At 43.0% G+C, this 23,703-nt stretch overlaps 1 pseudogene; it reads left to right on the top strand.

The window, feature by feature from the left end:
- The window catches only part of LOC111959353 (rho GTPase-activating protein 6-like), a 70,018-nt pseudogene that overhangs the window by 42,553 nt on the left and 3,762 nt on the right, over positions 1–23,703 (top strand).

Below are 23,703 nucleotides of genomic sequence, written 5' to 3'. Positions count from 1 at the left end.
GATTATTTTCCTTCTGTAGCAAACTGGCTCAAATGAAGATCCTAACACTGTATGTAATATATCTAGTGGCTCATTTGAATAGTTGAGATGATCCCAGGGGTCTGTAATAATCCTCTGTGTGGCCTTATCACATGTGGTTTATCACATGATTATGAAATAAAAAATTGAATGAAAAATGTAAACCATTGGTGTTTAATAAAAGTTTCAGCATGAAAGAAACTTTTTTTTCCTTCTTTGTTTTTACAAATTTAAATCTATTTTACTATGTCAGTATGTATTTGTGGTCAATGTTTTGGTGTCAAACTGATGGCAGTTGTGAAAAAAATACAATAGTTGKAAGAGTTAATTGAAAATAATACCATAGTTGATAAGATTATTTTTACATTCATTTGGCTATTTTCTCTTGAACCTATGATCTATCTACTAGAAACACATGGACAATATGGACACAGATATAACAAATGAACACCATATTTTTACATTTTTAAATAAATTACCAAAGATACGATAGATTTTCTGTTAATTACCAGAATTACTGAAGATTCTGGTAACTTTGGCAAATTACCAGTTGCTTTGCAACCCTAGCAAGAAATATAAACTGTTGGAAAAACACATTAAATGTCATTTGAAAAGTAGCAGACTTTAAAATCACCCTGTCTACATATGGATAGAGTTAGGTAAGACAGTAAAGGCAGGCATGTTTTTGTGTGGAAAGTCACGTATGACCTCCATAGTGCTATTGAAAGAAGACTATTAATTAGGATTCACATACCACATTTTAAATATGACATGATTTATGCTAGGGTTGTCTGTTTATGGGGATTTTGAAGCCTCTTTCAGATTGTGATGAGATACATTGGTATATGGAAATGTAATTTTGAGTCATGAAGTGACATGTTACAAGTATGGTAATATCTGGTAGAATGTCAGGAAGTCTTGCRTAACATCTGTGTTCTTTCTTTTCTTAGATGGTCAAAAGCATAAGAAGTCACTCAGGAGGAAGTTGGATTCATTGGCCAAAGAGAAGAGTAAGGAAAAAGGTACTTTCCGACCCAGTGAAGATTAACATGGCTCCTTTTAGTTCAAGGCCGTGGGATAGTCACTGAGTCCTGTATACCTTTCCCACTGGTAAAAAACACTGGTTGAATCAACATTGTTTCCACGTAATTTCAATATGGAAAACTGATTGGATTTGCAAAAAGTCATCCACGTAAAGGAATTGTATCTCTTTTTCACCCAACTCTTAACCTAAATCCAATGACAGTGACATTTTTTGTTGATTTCACATTGAATTCACATTATGTAAATGTCATGTTCACATTATGTGAATTCACAAATGTGAATCAAAACTAGACATTCAACTGACTTCTGTTCCCAGTGGGTTGTTGTTGTCCAGCTGGGCTCTGTTTTCTCACACTTTGGCCTGGCCAGCCGTTGACAGTGGAAAACTCACTCTCTGATCCATTTCACTGGAGTTCACTGGAGCAGGCATTCTCAGCTGTTTCTACCTGCCGAGCTCTCAGGGAAAATATACAGTAGAAGGGGCTTCTTCAATAATTGCACTGCCGACTGCTGCCCTGCCCCCTGCAACAATGTTAATTCACAGGAATGTGAGTTCTCTCTGTCGGCTGGGCGGTCAAGGAAATAACAAAAACAATCTTGAGAGGTGGCTCAGTCATCACAGCCTATCCTCGGGCATGGCCAACCCTATCCAACTCTCACTCTCTTTTCCTTTTCTCTCCGTTTAAAGAGAAGAATCCCTATCTATGTGTCCCCTGACAGGATAGTGGATACATGGTGGGGATATTGTTTAGATTAAACACTACATTTCCCCAAGAACCTATAGTGTCATTTTTTCTTTCTTCAATTAGAGTTCCTATGGGACATTTAAAGAAGGCAGAAAAGCAGGCATGGTTTATAGTCATGCAGGCTTTTTGACAAGTACAGTTACAGTAGATGTTACTTCATAATCCCCATAAGGTAGATGTTGCTTTGTTTTCCCCTTCCAAATGGCTCATTCATCCCCCCTCTTCTCCCCTGTAACTATTCCCCAGGTCGTTGCTGTAAATGACAATATGTTCTCAGTCAACTTACCTGGTAAAGTAAGGGTTAAATAAAATAAAATACTGTGAAGCAAGTGTATGGATTTATGATTGAATTGAAGCTAATGATGAAGATTAACTTTTGTTTTTCTGTCCCTCCCCTGCAYCACAGAGTCTATGCCCCAGGCATTCGGTATAACGCTGTCGCAGGTGATCTCTAACGACCGTGCCCAGAAGCAGCGTCAGGAGCTCCAGACCCAGCGAGAGGAGCACCGTGACGCCATTGACCTGGTGTCCTCTCTTTTGCACCTCACGTCCCGGAGAAGCACTAAGGACAAGGAGCTGTCCAGCAGCAACTCCTCCCTCAGCTCCAACTCCGAAACGCCCAATGAGTCCCCTTTGCCCAACACGCCCGAGGCACCACCACGCACATGCAGGAGGGTAGGTTTTACATGTTTGGGCTGTTCTCACAAACACACATCAGGAGCCTGAATGTATTCTGTTACACACCCAGATATGCAGGTTCTGCCCTAGCCTTTTGGGGGCCCGAAGCAAGATTTGGTTGAGGGGCCCACCTACCTTGCTGGCAAAACATTTTAGTGGGCCACTGTTGATGGCAACAGAAAAATGTGTTTGTTTTTAAAGTACATTTTCTGCATTTCTACACATTTTGCAATGGGGCATAGAGAAAATGTTGCAGTTTAAAGCACATGTTCTGCAATTCTACTGATTTTGCCATAGGGCGGAGAATGTGCAGTTTTACAGCTAATTTCCTGAAATTGTACACATTTTCCATGACTTATACCATAATACAATATATGAGTGAGAGTGAGTGAGTGAGTGACAAACAACATTTATGTAAGCCCCCTGGAGGTCAGGGGGCTGCGTCCCTGGTTAGTAATTCGGCCAGGATTAGTACAAGTTTAGATAGCTGGCTAGCAGGGTTGGGCTCAATTCAGAATTTTGGAATTCAGTCTCATTCAACCCATTAGTTGAAATTCGAATTGATTTGGCCACACCCGACATGATGTAGAATCTGAATTTTTGTTTGATTGACAGGAAGTACAATTTAATGCAGTGCAATTCAAAGAAATTCCACTCAGTCATAGAACATGAGAGTTTCCTTGAACATGACAGGTCACACTTTCAGATACCAAAGAATATAGAACTTTTCTCTGAAAACAATGTTCATATACTCTTAATCTTAGTGCTTAGAATAGCCTATTATATTTCCACCGACCATTTAATTTGTTTRGCTTCTTTTTGAAGGCTTCAGGGTCAACTTCAGGGTTAAACTAATACATTCTGGGAAATTTGGTGTTTTCCCCATATTGAATTAAATTTATGTGATTAATGAAATATAATAACCACAACTTATAAAAACTTTTTATTTCATGTAAAAAAATAGTTTCAACAATATTTGATATGCATGTATTTAATGAAATGTTTGATGTTTTATTTACAAAACATTAGGAACACCTTCCTAATGTTGAGTTGAACCAACTTTTGCCCTCAGAACAACCTCAATTAATTGCGTTCTACAGGGATGCTGGCCCATGTTGGCTCCAATGCTTCCCACAGTTGTCAAGTTGGCTGGATGTATTTGGGTGGTGGACCATTCTTTATACACAAGGGAAACTGTTGAGAGTGAAAAGCCCAGCAGCGTTATAGTTCTTGACACACTGAAACCAGTGCGCCTGGCACCTACTACCATACCCCGTTCAAAGGAACATACATATTTTGTCTTGCATTCACCCTCTGAATGGCACACATACACAATCCATGTCTCAAGGCTTAAAAATCCTTCTTTATCCTGTCTCCTCCCCTTCATCTACACGGATTGAAGTGGATTTAACAGGTGACCAATAAGGGATCATAGCTTTAACCTGGATTTACCTGGTCAGTCTATGTCATGGAAAGAGCAGGTAGTCCTAATGTTTTGTACACTGAGTGTATATTTGTATATAATACACCTAATACAGAATATAAGAGATATTTGAAAAAAAAGAATTTGTTCCATTCCACTGTTCTGGCCAGCAAAATAAAGTTCTGAACTGGTTAAAATCTTTTAGGCCCACAGAATTATGCCTACGAAGGAGCAGCTTTTCTGAAGGAACTTTGAATGTTGTTGAACTTCAGAGAGATGGCCTAACTAACGTTGGACCAGAGCTAGCCCTTGATCATGACTCTCCGTTCCATTATATTACACATAATGCCGCCTAGAGTTTGAGAGCTAGACCAAAGCTAGCTGACAAGCTTGTGTGTGCAGAGCAGCACCAAAATTAAAATTAAATCACATCTTACCTTTTGTAGTTAATACATTCAATGTGAAACGTGATAATTATAGTATCCTTAACTAGCATTGAGAAAGTTCATAATTGTTCTCTAATATAAAATCTCTCTCCCTAATTTCTGAATCAGGCCTGTAACTTCAGAAGACTATGCATGCTTCAGAGGGAGGGGGAGGGGCAGATAGCCAACACACAGCATCTGTCATTTTGTCTTTGATTGACATGCTTCAGTTATATTTTCAGGATGACATTTTTTAAGTTCTAAATGTCATCCTGAAATATAGCTGAAGCATTTAAAATGTCATCCTGAAATATAGCTGAAGCATGTCAATCAAAGACAAAATGACAGATACTGGCAAGTGGCAAAGATTTTCAGCTGGCAGGCAGGCAGACACTAGAATAAGTTTCTGAGTGACAGTGAGGGCTTTACATAGGCGCTTTGTAGCATTTTTTGTGGGACTGGAAAACAATGCCCAGAACGTTAAAGAACGTTATTAACCAGTTCCTATGCTTTTAAAATAATGGTTCGGTTCCGGAACAGTATAGATCCCTTTCGTTCTCTATTGTGGTTCTGTTCGTCGAAAATGTTTGTTATTTTACAGTTTTCGTCTCTTTTCCCTGAACCGGTTCCAACCCCTGACTCACTCAACCCTGTGTCTGTGTGTATCTGGCAAGGGAGGAATGTCTGTGGATTGCATCACTGACCTGGATGACAACCAGTCTCGTCTGCTGGAGGCCCTGCAGCTGTCCCTGCCAGCCGAGACATCCAGCAACAAGAAGAAGCAGAGGGACAAGAATCTCAGCCTCAACCACATCTTTCGACAGGTGCCCAGGGTAGTGGAGAGCTGCTGCCTGCACCTGGAGAAACATGGTACATATACTGCAGTCGTTCTTACGCATATTGTGCCACAATTCAGAGTTGAGATAAGTCAGGCAACTCAGACGTTCATGTAAATCATTCACTGAAGACGATATGATTTGCAGAGGATTTAATCGTGACTGGATTTATCTACACCCTTTCCCTGTTGTTACAGCAAATTTGTCCTCTATTTCGCCATTTAATTTAGGTCTACAGACTATTGGCATTTTCCGTGTAGGGAGCTCAAAGAAGAGGGTACGGCAGGTAAGGTTTCACTGGAAAATGCTGATTGACAAGTAGATGAGTGTGCATTAAACACACTATGATATTCGTAGTATGTTTCTAGTGTTAAACTGTGGTGGACGTTGTGTTGCGTCGTGTTGTTGTCTTCAGCTGAGAGAGGAATGTGACCAGGGTGTGGAGATCCAACTGGATGGGGAGCACAGTGTCCATGATGTGGCCGCGCTGCTCAAGGAGTTCCTGAGGGACATGTCTGATCCCCTACTGACCAGGGAGCTCTACACCGCCTTCATCAACACCATGTGTGAGGAACACACACACAACCTTGCCTGGCTACACATCACATACTCACATGTTGCTAAACCCACACTACAAACCTCATACCGCAATAACACACAATCTCACCGCCACACTTCACATAGCCTTCGTCAACACCATGTGCGAACCTTGTATTTTATTTATATTTTTGCCCTGTCTCTATGCACACTCAAGCACACTGACACTCTAACACACACATAACATGCACACACATTTATACTGACTCTACACGCACACACACACACACACACACAAAATTTACACTGCTGCCACTCAGTTTATCATATCCTGATGCCTAATCACCTTACCCCTATATATACATTTCCCTCTATCACTCCAGTGTCCCTGCATATTGTAAATGTGGTATTGGAACTGACCCTGTATATAGCTTCTTATTTTCTTGTGTTCTTTCTATTTCTTATTTTATTTATTGTGTGTTTTTGTTCTACCTTATGTTATTTTTAGTGCTACATTGATATTGATTACTGCATTGTTGGGTTTGGAGCTTGCAAGAAAAGCATTTCACTGTGCTTGTGCACATGACATTAACCCATTTAATCCCACATTTTCCCAGACAAGAAAATATCAAAATCATTAGTAACCCTTTGAAATAAGGGTTACTAATGATCATTATTTTTTTGAAATTTTCATGGAAAAGTAGGTGAGATAATGTGATGTATTCTGAATTAACATATTTCTCCTATGCAGTCATCAACATTCTTATATATCCCGGCCCACTTATGAATTGCTTACATCCATGCCAGCAATAGTATCGGATCATGCTCTCATCCACTGACAGCCATTCCTGAAATGGCATGACTTTGTGTGACTGATTGAGCTCAGAGAAGATGGGCCTAACCTTAAAAAATGTGTCGTCAGTGATCTTTGTGTTGTCAACCACATGAACTGAGGCCATTATTTCATCAAAGCGATTTCTCCGCATTGCTTCTGCAATGCTTTCATTGTGTACATCACTGTCAAGTGACCAGTACATGTGTCTTCTAGGAACAGAGCTGTACCCAGATGTGACAAGGATCCCATAGAATGTAAGGAGCTCATCCATACTCAGATACAGTTGCTTGTCCTTGGTCTGGGTGGAGTAGAGGTTGGACATTTCAATGGTGATCTCTCTTAGGGTGGGTGGATACATTAGTAGGAAAACATCCATTGGGTTGGGACAGCTTTGTTTTACACATTCTGCAGCATTTGGGCTGAATACTATGTGTTTTGGAATCACAGCGGAGGCAGGCCTCTTCGATTGTTTGAACACTCCATCTTTATTGTTGACCACCTGCAGCTTTCCCTTGGCTCTTCTGGCCTGCCCCTGTGGCTTGTAGAGTCCCTTGGCTCTTCTGTCTGGACCCTCTGTGGATAGAGGCCCCTGGCTCTTCATTATCAATAGTGGAGGGGTGTGTGTGKGGGGGGGGGGTAGATCATCATCACTGATAACATTGTTCCTGTCATAATCTGTTTTCATAGGTTAAGCATATGCATTCAACAGCCTGGCTGGCAAATGGCCTGTCTCCCCCTCATAGTCCATATCTGACCCATCGCTTTCACAATCACTGAGGACAGCATCTTCCTCATTTTGAGGGATAACTGCAATGTTGCATGCCATGTCTGGGCGGTCACCTAGATCCAACATATCCAGAACTTGACTCAACGTGAAACTAAAAGAAAGAACAGAGTAGGAAGTTAGGTAGAACAAGAACTATGTATGTGTATAAGTATGTGTATACCTAGATGCACTGTGTTATTCCGATGGTCACTATTGTTGCCGTCAACGTGTTTACACATTCTATGACCACACTGAACAAAGTTGAGTAATTGTAAATGCATATATCAATACTAGACACCTTAAAGATGTGTACCAAAAATCTTTGTCCTATCTTTATGTTAACATACTTTACTAACCTTTTGTTTGGGAGCTTTGATGCAGCCATCCTCTTCTCATGGTGCAACCAGGAAGTAAACAGCCTTGGTCATGTGACAATTTACACTAAACATGTGACACTGCACATATTTCATTGAGACCCTTTATCATGTCAATATTTGCTATAAATGCATTGATACATCATTCAGTAACATTTTTAGAGCCTTATAACTGAAAATATTTTTTATGGTCACTRTTGTGACTGATGGGATTAAATAGGTTAAAACTTGAACAGCCCACGCTGGCCCCATATCCCACATTCATGTACACTACATCCACTACAGTGTATAACTCAAATGCTTTGCCACACTCTCAGCACAACACTTCTCATAGCATTCATCAACTCCATGTGGGAAGGGTGTACAGTAACTCCTACAATACTTAAGTTTGTTAAAAGCTCAGAATTTGCTCAGCTAATTCCTACACATCTCTATCGTTAAATTGTTCTGTAGCTGTAAGAATGAGAGTGAGTTGTGATGAGGTTTATCGTGTCCTCCTCTGCAGTACTGGACCATTCAGACCAGGAGATCACCATGCAGCTGCTGATGTACCTGCTCCCACCCTGCAACAGTGACACCCTGCAACGCCTCCTGGAGTTCCTGGCCACGGTGGCCGCCCATGCCAAGGACAGCCAGGACAGGGACGGACTGGAGGTAAGGGCAGGTACGAGCAGGATATGACAGAGCAGGACAGGGCAGGACAGAACAGGGCAGGAACGCTGGTTGGGATATCAGTAGTCTAATAAAATGGCTCAAATTTACCGTACTTTTCTGCCTTCGTCTGGAATAAACTTTCATGGATGAATGTTGTAGTAGTACATCCAATGTTGGGTATTTGATATCCATGACAAGGTCATAGTCATCTTTTTATTTTTTTWWTTTTTTWWTTTTTTTTACCCCCCTTTTTCTCCCCAATTTTCGTGGTATCCAATTGCTAGTAATTACTATCTTGTCTCATCGCTACAACTCCCGTACGGGCTCGGGAGAGACGAAGGTCGAAAGCCATGCGTCCTCCCAAACACAACCCAACCAAGCCGCACTGCTTCTTAACACAGCGCGCCTCCAACCCGGAAGCCAGCCGCACCAATGTGTCGGAGGAAACACCGTGCACCTGGCTCCCTTGGTTAGCGCGCACTGCGCCCGGCCCGCTACAGGAGTCGCTGGTGCGCGATGAGACAAGGATATCCCTACCGGCCAAACCCTCCCTAACCCGGAGGACGCTAGGCCAATTGTGCGTCGCCCCACGGACCTCCCGGTCGCGGCCGGCTGCGACAGAGCCTGGGCGCGAACCCAGAGTCTCTGGTGGCGCAGCTAGCGCTGCGATGCAGTGCCCTAGACCACTGCGCCACCCGGGAGGCCCTCATAGTCATCTTTTGAAATACTGGCAGCATTTTACATTACAGCACGGAATACATGGTTAATTAACATGCAGTAGTAGTACTTCTGCCATCCGAAACTAGAGCAGAGTGGAGTAAATGTTGAGGATCCATTGACATTCTGATTCTGATTGACAGACATGGCTTTATTCATGTTGACAGGGCAGGTTAAGTGCAAATTCATTCCCACACTCCTCTCCGTTTGTGATTATGTGTACACATTTGGGTGAGACAGGAGAAGCCTTCAAGTCAGCCATGTGCATGAATTGTGTTCCTTTGCTACCACAATCATCACTTATAAAACTGTGGTTATTCTTCATTCAACTTAAAGAAGACTTAAAAGTCATCTGAGTTTTTTTATTCATCGTCACCTTAAATAATCTTTCAAATTTACGTCCATCAATGTAACTTTCAGTATAATCCTGAAATGTTTCCTGTAATCGCAAAAGGTCAGAGGAAAATTCCTTGCAATCACGCACCAAGGCCTGTGAGTTTTGAGGCTGAGTGGCTGCTGGTCAGACCGCCAGAATAAAATAAATTAAAACTTCTTCATCCTGTTATCACTGGGTATTTCGTGACGATGCATAACAGCTTTAATCCTCCCGAGCAGAAGGAGCTTAGGTATGCCAGCACAGTTAGGAGAGCTTCCCAGAAAGGTGTGTGTGCGTGTGTGTGTGCGTGTGTGCGTGCGTGCGTGTCCATGCTCATCTTTTTAGTGTTTTAGTGTCAAATCCAGCATTGTCCACTTTAGATCACAGGGAACAAGATGACATCGCTCAACCTGGCCACCGTCTTTGGGCCGAACCTTCTACACATGCAAAAGAGCTTGGACAAGGAGTTTGCTGTGCAGAGTTTTGCCCGTGCCGAGGAGAGTACAGCCATCATAGGCGTGGTACAGAGGATGATCAACACATACGAGACCCTCTTCATGGTAAGCTATCACTTATGGAAAACACTAGAACATGGCGCCAATGGACGGATATATAAGCTTTTATCACAGTAGATAGAGGACAGAGTAAAAAATTGGCACAGCTGACAAACAATTTAACTCTCTTAGTCACTGCTCCCCATTCCAGGAAGAATTGTGTTTAGGGGAATTCTCAAGCTTAATAGAGTGGCTCCATCTAATGAAATGTAAACATGACATTTATACATTTTCGAGAAGACTTAAGCCTCGTTAAACCAAGCCCCAGTACAGAGAGGCTAATGAACTCGTGCCATTGTTTTTCACTCCTGTACGTGTCCTTGTAATGTCTAAGAAAAGGATAAACAAACACTTTTTGGAACATGGATTATTTTTTTAATTAAAACATTATTTGATAAAATATTGAATTTAGCCTTTCCTACTCATAGAAACGCATTGAATAACACATGCCTAAATGTCAAAAAAGAAATCATAAAGTTTTTACGTGTCTGTCCTATCTAGAAGATATAAGAAAGCTCAGGAAATGTTTTTATTTGTTTCTCAAAACTACCTCCATAAATCCATTCATTTGTATAGGTTACCTTCAGACGGGTCCCATCACACTTGTGGGGGTCATAGAGCAAAACACCATCATGTTCGTGAGAGTCTCATCATTCCATTGAGTGGTCATATTAGTTTGTAGGCCAAACCGTTCGGACGCTATAGACATTTTCGTGAGAAGACCAATTTCAGGGATGTCTCATGGTCTGACAAACACCATTGTAGCTTAGCCAGCTTCCACCGCAGATACAGAAGGACGACATGGGTGGATGYGGTGGATTGAGACGCAGCCCATGCAAAAAGCTGATATCTCTAGTTTAAACTGACAGATTTTGATGGGGATTTATTTATTATGTTACTTAGATAGACAGGTATAGACTCTTAAGTAATATTATTACAGTCTCTTTTCGGACCAAGCTCTATTTTTCTTAAAGAGGCAATCCGCAAAATCTGAGGGATGGACCTGGAGAAATGTAAACACTCTTAAATTCATAAACAGAGCAAGGATTGACCATCCAAGATATACAAATGATAGTTTTTGTATATTTTGAGGCAATAAATAGTATTTGTTTAAATTTACAATGTTTAAAAACATTGGAGTAAAATAAGTTTATATTTTAGTTTCTGATAGGGTACAACAGTTGTATTTAGCTCATGATGCATTTATAAGTTTAACCTAGCTCTATTTTTCTTAACCTTAGTCTGTAGGACCTTCCAACACAAAACCATGTTAGCCCTGATACAACATTCCCTTGGCCATTGTTTAATCTAAGCTATAATATAAAATGAGCATGCGTTAACATATGGTACAGTAGCTTTAAACTGTACATGAACCGCTGTAAATCTTGAGCGATATTATCAATCTCTTGACACATCGTCCGTAGGAGACATTCTTGAGTACATATTTACCGTGCATTCGGAAAGATTTCATATCCCTTGACTTATCCACATTTTGTTACGTTGCAGCCTTATTCTAAAATGGATTWAAAAAAAATCCCCCCTCGTCAATCTACACACAATACCCCATAATGACAAAGCAAAAACAGGTTTTTAGAAATATTTGCTAATTAATACAAAATACAAAACTGAAATATCACATTTACTTAAGTATTCAGACCCTTTAGTCAGTACTTTGTTGTAGCACCTTTGACAGCGATTACAGCCTTGAGTCTTCTTGGGTATGACGCTACAAGCTTGGCACACCTGTATTTGGGGAGTTTCTCCCATTCTCCTCTGCAGATCCTCTCAAGCTCTGTCACGTTGGATGGGGAGCGTCGCTGCGTAGCCATTTTCAAGTCTCTCCAGATATGTTTGATCGGGTTCAAGTCCGGGCACTGATTGGGCCACTCAAAGACATTCAGAGACTTGTCCCGAAGCCACTCCTGCATTGTCTTGCCTGTATGCTTAAAGACGTCCTGTTGGAAGGTGCACCTTCACCCCAGTCTGAGGTCCTGAGCGCCCTAGAGTAGATTTTCATCTAGGATGCTGCCACCACCATGCTTCACCGTAGGGATGGTGCCAGGTTTCCTCTAGACGTGACGCTTGGCATTCAGGCCAAAGTGTTCAATCTTGGTTTCATCAGACCAGAGAATCTTGTTTCTCGTGGTCTGAGAGTCTTTAGATGCCGTTTGGCAAATTCCAAGTGGGATTTCATGCCTTTTACTGAGGAGTGGCTTCCGTCTGGCCACTCTACCATAACGGCCTGATGGTTGTCCTTCTGGAAGGTTCTCCCATCTCCACAGAGGAACTCTAGAGCTCTGTCAGTGACCATCGGGTTCTTGGTCACCTCCATGACCAAGGCATGTCTCCCCCGATTGCTCAGTTTGGCCGGGTGGCCAGCTCTATGAAGAGTCTTGGTGCTTCCAAACTTCTTCCATTTAAGAATGATGGAGGCTACTGTGTTTTTGGGGACCTTCAATGATGCAGAAATATTTTGGTACCTTTCCCTAGATCTGTGTCTCGACACAATCCTTTCTCTGAGCTCTACGGACAATTCCTTCGATCTGATGACTTGGTTTTTGCTCTGACATGCACTGTCAACCATGGGACCTTATATAGACAGGTGTGTGCCTTTCCAAATCATGTCCAATCAATTGAAATTTTCTACAATCAAGTTGTAGAAACATCTCAAGGATGATCAATGGAAACATGATGCATCTGAGCTCAGTTTCGAGTCTCATAGCAAAGGGTCTGAATACGTATGTAAATGAGGTATTTCTGTTTTTTTATTCTTTATACATTTGCAAACATTTCTACAGACCTGTTTTCACTTTGTCATTATGGGGTATTGTGTGTAGACTGATGAGGAATCTTTTTTTTWAATCCATTTTAGAATAAGGCTGAAACGTAACAATTGTGGAAAAAGTCAAGGGGTCTGAGTACTTTCCAAATGCACTGTACATTATTGTGTCAATATCTGGCTCAAAAGTTGGCCTACATCTGAGCAGCTGATGATTTCTTGAGGGAGTTACTGTACATATCCAGTTTAAGCTAACACAGAATGAGATGGATGTACCAACTCAGTTAAATTCAGACGTCCAGTTAAAGATGTTGTATTTCTGGCCCTCCCAGGTGCCTCCTGACCTGCAGAATGAGGTTCTAATGAGTCTGCTGGAGACGGATCCTGATGTGGTGGATTACCTACTGCGGAGGAAAGCTTCTCAGTACTCGTGAGTGTGTGGCCTTCTGTGTGCTTAGATATGGACTTGGTGCTGCAGGGCCACCAACAATACGTGTGGCGAGCAGGCATTTGCCCCTGCACTTTTCAATTTGGGGGGTGACGGGGCAGTGCCCTACCACTTTTGATTTGTTTTAATATTTTGGGGGGACGAAAAGCGTTGAAAACAGACAAAGTAGACCAACAGTTTTTTAGACTGACTTGCCTTGCCTCTTCATCAACTCTCGCACTATGGCCTTCTGAACAGAGTGCTGTGTTTGTGTGTGAGTGGGAGTGGGAGTGTGTGTCTTGACCAATCCGATTCAGGAAAATTGCAGGTAGGGCACAGCACATGTCTATAGAAACCAGTGCGCGACGTCATGAGCTCTGCTGGTCAGCTATTGTGTAATAACCTAGCGGTGCCAAAAGCCCCGGTCTACCCTAGAAAGCCTATGTAAATTCCAACGGCAGAAAAACATTTCAACAGCCGTTTTGGCTCTAAAATTGGTTTATTATGATCAAGTTCGATCCCCACTGTGAATTCTTTTGAATTTCACTATACAAATTGAGATATTTAATGAAATAGTGATCCATTCTGACAGTTGTCGTCACACAGGACCACGTGCTGACACGGACCAAACACGGGCCAGCAGGCTGCGAGGACGCTCCCAGTTGACTCTCTCAGGCAGCATAAAAACGACTACATCGACCATGATCCATTGCTAGTTACGGTGTCTTTCCCCATGATTCTTGTTGCCATTCAGCCCCATTCAGCAATATGGCGAGCTTCAAATTCTTCCAGCTTCATGCGCCATCGGGAGTTTTCCATAGGAATACGTGAATGATGTCAGCGCTATCACTATCTACTTATTTTAATGTCTATAGCCCTGTCCCATCTGGCTAGTGAAAACAAAGTGGTAACACTATGTATTTATAGTCTAACTATTTTTTTTACTTCCTCCCCATTGTTTAATTAAGAGACCGACCATTTACCACCTTCTGCGTGTAAACAGCTATTTTCACATTTTATTTTCCCACCTTATGTTGCATCCCTGTGCAGGCACATACATCTGTAATTAAAAAGCTACAGGTGTATTAACACAGTCTAGCCTACAGTATGTCATCACTATTTGTTGATTTGAATAATTCCAGTCAATAATTTTGGATTAAAAAAGGCATCGGTAGCCTAGCCGACCGGAGTTTGAATTTAAACCAAATTTGATCACATTCACATTTTCTCTTATCAGAAATAAATGGTCTGCTACATCGGACATGTTACTTTTGCCAAGCGTGAGACGCTCCTATTCATTTCCACAAAATCTTCTGCTGCTCGAGTGTGAAATTACGCTCTGGTTCTATTTTCAAGATTTCGACACGCAACTCAGGCATATACACTAGAGAAGGCTGTGCGTGGTGAAACAATGGCTTCCTATTCATTTTCAATGGAAGGAAAGCAGGGGAGAGCAGTGTGGGTGGGACCGTTGGGCGATGCGAGCATGGGCGAGGGAGCTGAACAGGGCGGCACTAAAGTTGGGCAAAGCTTAACTTAATGCAAATCTTCTGCGATATCGTGGTGCGAACCAATCGAAGCTCAACATACTGTAGTTTCCAACCCCTACTAGATTGGTTGACAAACATACTGTAGCCTCCAATCCCTACTGGATTGGTTTACATTGGCTGTTGATACGTAGCACTACTTAGCATGCCTGCTAGCTTTTTAGCACCCACATGAGGGTAAAGCTAGCGTGGCCTGTAAAGTTACCGCTATATAGAGTATCTCAGTCTGGAGTAAAAGGATAAAGTGGCTCGTGCTCAGCTCGCCCAGACCAAAATTTACACTTCCAGTGTAGCAGGTAAAAATATTAACTTGTTTTCAGACACCCCATCTCAAATTATTTTCAGTTTGGTTGATTTCAGTTTAAAAATACCCTGCATAATGGGACAGCCACAGAGAATGCTCAACTTGCCCAACTCCATAACTGCCATATAATATCCGTATTTCACTTGAACAATGGGAATGAACCAGAAAGAGCCGTTTTAGACTACACCTATTGGAATTCCTTACAACTTTGTTGTTTTCAGTTAAAAAAACAACACTTGGAGCAACTTTAGAGCCGGCTCAACTTGGCCGTCTGCTCAGTTCACTTGCCCCGGGAAATAGGGCAACCCTTAAAGGGGAATGGAAACACTTTAGGAAGTAAAGCTAAGCAAAGAAATGTATTTCATCCACTAATACTAAACATGTGCATTTAACATAGAAACATCTCTATTTTGGTGATTTTTATATAAAAAAAAGTTTATTAGAGGTATGTGTAGAGCTCTTGAATTGCCCCTATTAATGACTGACGCCAGTGTGCCATTGGCAGGCTTGAGCAAATTGTGAGTTTTAGTGCGGGACTGAAAGTGAATGAATGCTGCCACCGGGAGGCGCTTCACCTCTACTGGACCTAAAAGTTCTCACAACTTTGTCATTGAGATCAGGATAACAATAGTAAGGTAAGGAACTGTTTACAATTTGTTTTTATGTGGGTAATTATAATCTGTAAATTTTCARGTATGTTTTCCGATTGATGAAATTAGTCTGTGAAATGAACTTCTGATACAAGCCGAGTAGTCAGTCAGCCAAAAACGAGACAACCTAGCTAGCTAGCCTACATGATTTAGCTCATCTCTTGTCTTGTCTTTTTGATTTAAATTGTATTTTATACAGTAACTGTACAAAATAAAATGCTTAAAGAGCATTTKTCATTGGTATTAGCTAAGAGCTCAAATGAACTGGCTAGTGTCTGATTCAGTTTGTGTCTACCACAGCCAAGAGACGGCTGCTGCAGGATTGTTATTTTACTAGTAAAATGTATGATAACCATATAATTATTAGCTGGCTAGCTAGATAACTAGCTACATAGCTAGATATCTCATTAGGTGTCTGTTTATATGTGATATGATTCCTAAAAATAGTAAGCAATAATTAATGTAACCTAAGCCTGAAGCCTAACCCTTATGATGATAGTTAGCTAATATCTATGACTGGTATTCATCCTGGTCTAGCTGGTAACTTTTAATTAATGTACGTAGTGCAATAATTTCCTATGACTGAAAACATCTTCTGGACATCAGAACTGCGATCACTGACCTTGATTTGGACGAAAATGTCTACTTTAACAAGTCGACAGCTCTGGACATTCTGCTTACTCCGGACCAGGCCCTAATCCCCTGGACTCGAAAGAAAAAGTGGCTGCGAAAGAGAGACAGGCAAGCTGGCATCCTGACGAAACAACATCAGCAACCAAATAGACCGCCATTGCCCTCTGGTCTGTTGGYGAACCTGCAAGAACAAACTGGATTAGCTCCGTTCGAGACTATCCTATTAACGGGACCTAAAAAACTATACTATTCATTGTTTCTCAGAGTCGTGATTGAATGCGGACATACAGTTGAAGTCGGAAGTTTACATACACTGAGGTTGGAGTCATTAAAACTCCACCACTCCACAAATTTCTTGTTAACAAACTATAGTTTTGGCAAGTCGGTTAGGACATCTAATTTGTGCATGACACAAGTCATTTTTCCAACAATTGTTTACAGACAGATTATTTAACTTATAATTCACTGTATCACAATTCCAGTGGGTCAGAAGTTTACATACACTAAGTTGACTGTGCCTTTAAACAGCTTGAAAAATTCCAGAAAATGATGTCATGGCTTTAGAAGCTTCTGATAGGCTAATTGACATAATTTGAGTCAATTGGAGGTGTACTTGTRGATTTATTTCAAGACCTACCTTCGAACTCAGTGCCTCTTTGCTTAACATCATGGAAAAATCTAAAGAAATCAGCCAAGACCTCAGAAAAGATTTGTAGACCTTCACAAGTCTGGTTCATCCTTGGGAGCAATTTCCAAATGGCTGAATGTACCACGTTCATCTGTACAAACAATAGTACACACATATAAACACCATGGGACCACACAGCCGTCATACCGCTCAGGCAGGAGATGCGTTCTGTCTCCTAGAGATGAACGTACTTTGGTGCGAAAAGTTCTGTTTGACCATCGTTATGTTTGGAGGAAAAAGGGGGAGCTTGCAAGCCGAAGAACACCATCCCAACCGTGAAGCACGGGGGTGGCAGCATCATGTTGTGGGGGTAATTTGCACTTCACAAAATAGATGGCATCATGAGGGAGGAAAATTATGTGGATATATTGAAGCAACATCTCAAGACATCAGTCAGGAAGTTAAACCTTGGTCGCAAATGGGTCTTCCAAATGGACAATGACCCCAAGCATACTTCCAAAGTTGTGGCAAAATGGCTTAAGGACAACAAAGTCAAGGTATTGGAGTGGCCATCACAAAGCCCTGACCTCAATCCTGTAGAAAATTTGTGGGAAGAACTGAAAAAGCGCGTGAGAGCAAGGAGACCTACAAACCTGACTCAGTTACACCAGCTCTGTCAGGAGGAATGGGCCAAAATTCACCCAACTTATTGTGGGAAGCTTGTGGAAGGCTACCTGAAACATTTGACCCAAGTTAAACAATTTAAAGGCAATGCTACCAAATACTAATTGAGTGTATGTTAACTTCTGACCCACTGGGAATGTGATGAAAAAAATTAAAGCTGAAATAAATAATTCTCACTATTATTCTGACATTTCACATTCTTAAAATAAAGTGGTGATCCAAACTGACCTAAGACAGAGAATTTTTACTAGGATTAAATGTCAGGAATTGTGAAAAACTGAGCTTAAATGTATTTGGCTAATGTGTATGTAAACTTCCGACTTCAACTCTAGATATAAATCTTCCTGGTTCTTCTATTCATCGTCAAGCCCGAGCTCTAATGTTAAGGAAATCTCTAGTTTTTGCTCACCTGTGTTAGAGTACTGTATGCTAAGATGCATAACATACTATTTACCAGTAGAGTTTTTATCTATAATTTTCGCAGCTGTCTATTTACCACCACAAACCGATGCTGGCACTAAGACTGTACTCATTCTGCTTACAAGCAAAAACTCAAACAGGAATTACCACTGACGCGCTCAATACGGAAGTGGTCCCATGATGCGGATGCTAAGCTATAGGACTGTTTTGCTAGCACAGACTGAAATATTTTCCGGGATTCGTCAGATAACATAAAGGAGTTTACCACATCAGTCACCAGCTTCATTAATAAGTGTGYTGACAATGTCATCCCCACAGTGACCATACATATGTACCAGGGTTTCCGTTAACCAGTAATAGGCCACTTTTGCCCCAAAATAAATAGAGACACAGACAAATTGTCCAATTGGACCCACTCCAATATGCATACTGCCTCAACAGATCCACAGATGACACAATCTCTATTGCRCTCCACACTGCCCTCRCCTACCTGGACAARAGGAATACCTATGTAAGAATGCTGTTCATTGACTACAGCTCAACATTCAACACCATAGTCCCCTCCAAGCTCATCACCAAGCTTAGGACCTTTATCTTTAACTCTGCATTGTTGGAAAAGAACCCATAAGTAAGCATTTCACTGTTAGTCTACAGCTGTTGTTAATGAGGCATGTGAAAAATCAAATTTAATTGGATTTGTTTTATAATAATCTCTCTCTCTCTGTCTGTAGGACACTGGTGGACTGTCAATTCTCAGACACTGTAGACATGTCACCTGTGCACCAGACAGTGAATAGAAGCTGTCCCCATGGTATTAATGACAGACAGTGGCTGGAGAGATTGGACATCATGCTGCTGAGGCTGAAGACAAGGTTGAGGGACAATCACACCCTCACAGTCTAGTTGAGCCTAGGTGAACTTCAATTTACTGGAGGAATAATAAATTGTTGGCTTTGTTACAGGGAAGATAGAAAGGAGGATATGACGTGCTAAGTTTGTGTTGTACTAGAATGCTAGGGAAAGCCGTTATGCATCCTAGRGCACCGAATTTGTGTTAGGTTGTGGTATTTCAGTGAGTGTGACTCATAGTAGAGGGACTCCTAGTCTTCACCCAGTTGCTCAGATTAGCCATGTTTTCATCCACAGGAATGTAAAAAGGRAGTTTCAGTACAATTTTATAAATGGCGACAGGTAATTTGTCTGTTCTACATGGTGGGATTTTTTTCTGTCGGTAAAATGTATTAAGCGAGGYCTCTCGAGTGGCGYAGCGGTCTAAGGCATTGCATCGCAGTGCTTGAGGCATCACTACAGCCCCGGGTTCGATCCCAGGCTGTGTCACAGCCGGCTGTGATCGGGAGACCCATGAGTCGGCGCACAATTGGCCCAGCGTCGTCTGGGTTAGGGGAGGGTTTGGCCGGCCGGGATTACCTTGTCCCATTAGGCTGTAGTGACTCCTMCGGGCGGGCTTCARTCGCCAGTTGTACGGTGTCTCCTCTGACACTTTGGTGCGGCTGGCTTCCGGRTTAAGCAAGCAGTGTGTCAAGAWGCAGTGCGGCTTGGCAGGGTTGTGTTTCGAAGGATTGTGTTTCGGAGGACGCATGGCTCTCGACCTTCACCTCTCCCGAGTCCGTACAGGAGTTGCAGTGATGAGACAAGACTGTAACTACCATTTGGATATCACAAAATTGGGGTAAAAAAAATATATAATGCAAGAAATGGTGTTGGAAAATGTGCAAATATTGATATAATAACCATCACTTCAAGACTAGAATTCATACGTATATATACAGTATTCTAGTCAAGACTCATCCTGTATAACTACACCTTTGATATTCATATACTATCCATATTTTCTATAAATAGCATTTTATACACATACATGTATATACACTACCGTTCAAAAGTTTGGGGTCACTTAGAAATGTCCTTGTTTTTGAAAGAAAAGCAACATTTTTGTCTATAAAATAACATCGAATTGATCATAAATACAATGTAGACATTGTTAATGTTGTAAATGWCTATTGTAGATGGAAACAACAGATTTTTTATGGAATATCTACATAGGCGTACAGAGGCCCATTATCAGCAACCATCACTCCTGTGTTCCAATGGCACGTTGTGTTAGCTAATCCAWGTTTATCATTTTGAAAGGCTAATTGATCATTAGAAAACCCTTTTGCAATTCTGTTAGCACAGCTGGAAACTGTTGTGCTGATTAAAGTAGCAATACAACTGGCCTTCTATAGACTAGTTGAGTATCTGGAGCATCAGCATTTGTGGGTTCGATTACAGGCTCAAAATGGCCAGAAACAAAGAACTTTCTTTTGAAACTAGTCAGTCTATTCTTGTTCTGAGAAATTAAGGCTATTCCATGTGAGAAATTGCCAAGAAACTGAAGATCTCATACAACGCTGTGTACTACTCCCTTCACAGAACAGCGCAAACTGGCACTAACCAGAATAGAAAGAGGAGTGGGAGGCCCTGGTTTACAACTGAGCAAGAGGACAATTAGAGTGTCTAGTTTGAGAAAGAGACGCCACACAAGTTCTCAACTGGCAGSTTCATTAAATAGTACCCGCAAAACACCACTCTCAACATCAACAGTGAAAAGGCAACTCCGGGATGCTGGGTTTTCTAATGATCAATTAGSCTTTCTGTCACGTTCGTCGTATGAATCGGACCAAGGCGCAGCGTTGTATGCGTACATTCTATATTTATTAAAAGAATAAACACTGAACAAACTAACAAAACAACAAAACGAACCGTGARGCTAATATGAATAGTGCAGACAGGAAACTGAACATAGAACAAGAACCCACGAACACYAAAGGGAAAATGGCTACCTAAATATGATCCCCAATCAGAGACAACGATAAACAGCTGCCTCTGATTGGGAACCATATCAGGCCACCATAGACATACAAATCACCTAGACCTACAGAAACTCTAGACATACAAAAAACCCTAGACAATACAAAAACTAACGTACCAACCCTAGTCACACCCTGACCTAACCAAAATATAAAGAAAACAAAGATATCTCAGGTCAGGGCGTGACAGTAACCCCCCCAAAGGTGCGGACTCCCGGATGCAAACCTGAACCTATAGGGGAGGTCCGGGTGAGCATCTACCCTCGGTGGCAGCTCCGGTTCTGGACGCAGCCCCCCCCCCCCCCCCTCTTTACACTGATCCCTCTGCCTTTGTAGAACCGGACTGCGGATCATCGCCGGAGAATCTGGACCGCGGATCATCGCCAGAGGCCCGGACTGGACCGTCGCCGGAGGCCCGGACTGGGGGACCGTCGCCGGAGGCCCCGGACTGGGGACCGTCGCCGGAGGCCCCGGGACTGTGGACCGTCGCCGGAGACCCCGGACTGGGAACCGTCGCCGGAGACCCCGGGACTGGGGACCGTCGCCGGAGACCGGACTGGGGACCGCGCCGGAGACCCCGGACTGGGGACCGTCGCCGGAGACCCCGGACGGGGACCGTCGCCGGAGACCCCGGACTGGGGACCGTCGCCGGAGACCCCGGACTGGGGGACCGTCGGCCGGAGACCCCGGACTGGGGACCGTCGCCGGAGACCCCGGACTGGGGACCGTCGCCGGAGACCCCGGACTGGGGACCGTCGCCGGAGACCCCGGACTGGGGACCGTCGCCGGAGACCCCGGACTGGGGACCGTCGTTGGAGGTTCTGGACTGTGAAACGTCGCCGGAAGCTCTGGACTGGGAAACGTCGCCCGGAAGCTCTGGACTGTGGAAGCACACTGGAAGCCTGATGCGTGGTGCCGGAACTGGTGGTACCGGGCTGAGGACACACACCTCAGGGCGAGTGCGGGGAAGAGGTACAGGATGTACTGGACTGTGGAGGCGCACTGGAGGCCTGATGCGTGGTGCCGGAACTGGTGGTACCGGGCTGAGGACACACACCTCAGGGCGAGTGCGGGGAAGAGGCACAGGCCGTACTGGGCTGTGGAAGCGCACTAGAGGCCTGATGCGTGGTGCCGGAACTGGTGGTACCGGGCTGGGGACACACACCTCAGGGCGAGTGCGGAGAGGAGGCACAGGACGTACTGGCCTGTGGAGGCGCACTGGGGATCTGGAGCGTAGAGCTGGCACAATGCGTCCTGGCTGGATGCTCACTTGAGCCCGGCAAGTGCGGGGCGCTAGCACAGGACGCACTGGGCTGTGCAGACGCACCGGARACACAGTATGCAGAGCCGACGCAGGATATCCTGGTCCAAGGAGGTGTACTGGAGACCAGGAGMGCTGAGCCGGCATCATCCGTCCTGGCTGGATACCCATTCTAGCCCGGCAAATGCGAGGAGCTGGAATAGAGCGCACCGGGCTATGAATGCGAACTGGAGACACCGTGCGCATCTCTGCATGACACGGTGCCTGACCAGTTACACACTCCCCACGGTWAGCACGAGGAGTTGGCTCAGGTCTCCAACCTGACTYAGCCAATCTCCTCGTGTGCCCCCCAATTTTTTATTTATTGAGGCTGCCTCTCGGGCTTCCGTGCTAACCGTGTCCCCTCGTATTGTCGCCTTTCCTCCTGCGCTATCTCCACCTGCTTCCATGGTAGGCGATCCTCTCCTGACAATATTTCCTCCCACGTCCAGGATCCTTTACCATCCAAAATCTCGTCCCATGTGCATGCTGTCTGCTCCTTCTGAACACGCTGCTTGGTCCTTTTATGGTGGGTTCTTCTGTCACGTTTGTCGTATGAATCGGACCAAGGTGCAGCGTTGTATGCGTACATTCTATATTTATTAAAAGAATGAACACTGAACAAACTAACAAAATAACAAAACGAACCGTGAAGCTAATATGAATAGTGCAGACAGGCAACTAAACATAGAACAAGAACCCACGAAAACCAAAGGGAAAATGGCTACCTAAATATGATCCCCAATCAGAGACAACGATAAACAGCTTCCTCTGATTGGGGACCATATCAGGCCACCATAGACATACAAATCACCTAGACCTACAAAAACYCTAGACATACAAAAAACCCTAGACATACAAAAAACTAACGTACCAACCCTAGTCACACCCTGACCTAACCAAAATATAAAGAAAACAGAGATATCTCAGGTCAGGGCGTGACACTTTCAAAATGCTAAACTTGGATTAGCTAACACAATGTGCCATTGGAACACAGGAGTGATGGTTGCTGATAATGGGCCTCTGTACGCCGATGTAGATATTCCTTTAAAACAATCAGCCACGATGTTTCCAGTCGTTTACAACATTAACAATGTGTACACTGTATTTCTGATCAATTTGATGTTATTTTAATGTACAAAACATGTGCTTTTCTTTCATAAACAAGGACATTTCTAAGTGACCCCAAACTTTTGAACGGTAGTGTATATTTATATTCCAGATTCTGACATTGCTTGTTCTGATATTTCTAAATKTCTTMATTTTTATTTTGGGGATTTGTGTGTATTGTTCCTTTTGCAAGGCTRGAGACTTTGCAATTCGGAACTCCCAATTTCTAACACGTATGGACCCAGAACCTAGTCATGCAGCTGATCAAATGATGCCAAATTAAGATTTTAGTTTTGGGTTAACTAAGATTACACTGCTCTAAGGAGTGAATGGAATCCACACTTTGATTTTGGTAGAGAAGTCACTGA

This window comes from Salvelinus sp. IW2-2015, linkage group LG36 (assembly GCF_002910315.2).
Source record: "Salvelinus sp. IW2-2015 linkage group LG36, ASM291031v2, whole genome shotgun sequence".
NCBI classification, from domain to species: Eukaryota; Metazoa; Chordata; class Actinopteri; order Salmoniformes; family Salmonidae; genus Salvelinus; species Salvelinus sp. IW2-2015.
Note: the sequence above shows the minus strand (reverse complement) of the source record. Positions and strands in the feature narration are given on the sequence as shown.